Here is a 3,607-nt window from a genome sequence, read left to right on the forward strand (position 1 = left end):
AGGGCTCAGGGGGGTCGGGGGGGAGGGCATGAGCGGGGGGGCGGTAGAGGGTAACGTGGGGACAAGGACACATATATAATATCTTAATCAATAAAAAATATATTTAAAAAAACACTATATCTGTGGACACTCACATTCAGCTAGGATCTGAGCAGTTTCCTTTTCCCCCTTATGGAAAATAAAGTAGTTATCTTGATTGATCCAGGTTAACAGCTGGGCGGGGCTGCGCTGATCCTACTCTGAGTCCCTGGCAGCTGTGTGGCTCCCTGAACCCTAGCTGAGAAGAGCAGAATCACCAGGGTACCCAGACCCTGATGGGTTGTGGTAGTGATAATTCCTTCCCTAGCCTGCCAGTAAGGCCCATTGGATGGAAGCAATTGCTGCACTTTTGATGGTGTGCATTCTGTTGACCATGCTTTCCTAAGTTCTTTTTGGAGGCACTAATAACAATTATTAAACTGCCTTTTCAAAGACTTTAAGGTCATCCTAGTTGGCTATTTTTGTTTTAAAGCTTTTCAAAGAGAACAACCACATTCTTTTGCTCACAGCTGCATATTAATGACTAGAGGCCTGGTGTATGAAATTTGTGCACTGGGGGGGGGTGTCTCTCAGCCCAGACTGCACCCTCTCCAATCTGGGACCCCTTGGGGGATGTTCAACTGCCCACAGGGATCGGGCCTAAACCAGATCAGGCCTAAACCGGCAGTCAGACATCCCTCTCACAATCCGAGACTGCTGGCTCCCAACCGCTTGCTTGCCTGCCTGATTGCCCCTAACTGCTTCTGCCTGCCAGCCTGATCACCCCCTAACCACTCCCCTGCCAGCCAGATCTACACCTAAATGCTCCCCGATCATCTCCAACTGCCCTTCCCTGCCGGCCTGGTCACCCCTAGCTGCCCTCCCCTGCTGGCCATCTTGTGGCTGTGGGTGCTCCCATCTTTGAGGGTGGGGCAGTCAATTAGCATATTCCCTCCTTATTGGCTGTGGGTACCACCATCTTTGCGACAGTGTGAAGGTCAATTAGCATATTCCCTCTTTATTAGATAGGATAGTTCCTTAGGAATGTGAGTGAAGCAGCTTCAACTCTAATTTTGGTATGACTTGATGGTAATTTCAGAATATCTAAACTCAAGCTCCCAGTGGGACACAATTACCCTAGCAACCCAGGGGGTACTTTGCCACAGAGTAACTCCCATGTATGTGCTTCATCAGCCACTTGGCTGTTGTGAGTGGCAACTCAGAAGCAGGTGAAGGAGCTGTGTCTGTGGATTCCTCATCAGCACTAATACTGCTCTCTGTACAGTTTAACTCCCTTCAGCTTGGGTTTCCCACAGACACTGCTGACTGTGACTGCTGGTAAGTTGACTAAGGCTGGAGGTCAACAATCAGGAAAATGCTTTTAATTATTAAAGGATGAACTCATCTAAATGCACAAATCTTCTGAGCTAGGGGACAAACAACTGGGTCTCAGGGAAAGAAGTTTTCCCTTTCTCTTTAACAAAAACAACCAAACAAAGCAGTTGTTGGGGTGCCAAAGGGTATTCCCTATGGCAGTGATGGCGAACCTATGACATGCGTGTCAGAGGTGACATGCGAACTCATATTTTTGGTTGATTTTTCTTTGTTGAATGGCATTTAAATATATAAAATAAATATCAAAAATATAAATCTTTGTTTTACTATGGTTGCAAATATCAAAAATTTTCTATATGTGACATGGCACCAGAGTTAAGTTAGGGTTTTTCAAAATGCTGACACGCCGAGCTCAAAAGTTTTGCCATCACTGCCCTATAGTATTAAAATTCTAAATTTAGAAGTTAAAATATTGAATATGGAAGCTGCTCTTAATTACTCTCCAAACTCAAGCTGCTGATAATAGAGTCTCTTTGCCAATGTGATCTATACTTAATCACTTGATCCTTGACTCAGCCCCAGACCATGGAGTACTTGAACCAACAGTACAGCCTCATTGGAGCTTTGTGTGTCTGCCATAAATTAGCAGCTTCTCTTATCCTCCATTAAGCTCCTCAGCGTATAATTATCCATCCCACATATTCAGCTTATTTCCAAGGTAAATGTTTCTGCACATCTAACGACTGGTTCACAGTACAAAACAAGTCCTCTCTCTACCTGCTCCCTGTCACCACGACCAGGCACTTCATGAGTTCTTGCTCCATGCTCTGTTCTCAGGGCGGGGCTACTGTCACATTTTAGATTTTAATGGTTACACAAAGGTGATGATGAGCCTAAGGTTGCATCTTTCTCCCTTTTACTCTTTCTTTCTACAATTTGAAGGGAAAATGTCAAGATTTGTTTAGAGCGATAAAGTTGGATTTAATTTAAAAAAAATATTAGGACATCGCTCCATCAAAATAGTTTACAATGTTACCAAAGGAAAAAAGCTTCATAAAATTAGCATGCATATTGCTTAGGAGATAATATGACGATTCTGAACATTTGGCTGCATTGAGTAATTAGAAGTGTCTGTTTCAAATCTTAGATTAGGTTTCTGGGCATCTGCATGAGAATCATAAGTACATGGCAGCTTCCATATTTAATCGCTGTGATGCTGAACATCAATAGCAGAAGGGACTAAAAACAGAGACAGATAATGCACTCTAAATGGCCAATAAACATAGAAAAATGGGTTCAAACTAATTAATAAGCCTGGAAATGAAAATTAAAGCGAGTCAAATATATGGTGACAGAAGATGATTGGACTTTGAGGGACGGGCACATAATGCAATATACAGATTATGTATCATAGAATTGTGCACTTGAAACCTATATAATGTTATTAACCAATGTCATCCCAATAAATTTAATAAAAGAATAAAAAGGTAAATTAAAATAATCTATTTCTGCCTATCAAATTTGCAAAGATATGAGAAACAATAATAACCAGTGCAGTACTGATGGAACTGGGGAGTTACTAGAGTCAAATAGTTTGGTTTTGCTTCTTAGACCTTCCTCTTACTGGCAAAGGCAACTGATTTATATATTTTTATTAAATAAATCATTTATTTTTTGTAAGACTATTTTCCTCATCTGTGTTTTCAGATAATATTAGCAATCACATCACAGGGTTTTTGAGGGAATTAAATGAAATAGTGCTTTTGAAGTGTTTAATATATCATCTGGCACAACACAGTAAATACTCAATTAATATTAGAATTATAAAAATTATTTTAAGTTACAATCCTAATATACTGATGGGGGAGTATAAACTGCTAAACCTTTAAGAATGTGATATTTATGTCAAAACCTCAATGATGTGTATACACATGCCTTAATCATTCCACTTCTGAGGACACGGGGCACTCTATATGTTTACAAAGGTTTCTTTCTTTCTTTCTTTCTTTCTTTCTTTCTTTCTTTCTTTCTTTCTTTCTTTCTTTCTTTCTTTCTTTCTCTCTCTCTTTCCAGTAATGGCAAAAATGGAAACAATTTATTACCCTTTTTTCTTGATTTTTGATGTAGGCCTGTAGAACTATGAACTTCCCTCTCAGGACTGGTTTCACTGTGTCCCATAGATTTTGGATTGTTGTGTTTTCATTGTCAATCGTTTCCAGGATGTTTTTAATTTTTTTAAATCTCTTTGGTAACC

General features: G+C 40.1%; 1 pseudogene; it reads right to left on the reverse strand.

The window, feature by feature from the left end:
* The window catches only part of LOC102760870, a 12,437-nt pseudogene extending 10,260 nt beyond the window's left edge, over nucleotides 1-2,177 (reverse strand).
* Between the last annotated feature and the right edge of the window lie 1,430 nt (nucleotides 2,178-3,607).

Source organism: Myotis davidii, unplaced genomic scaffold, assembly GCF_000327345.1.
Source record: "Myotis davidii unplaced genomic scaffold, ASM32734v1 scaffold86, whole genome shotgun sequence".
Lineage (NCBI taxonomy): Eukaryota > Metazoa > Chordata > Mammalia > Chiroptera > Vespertilionidae > Myotis > Myotis davidii.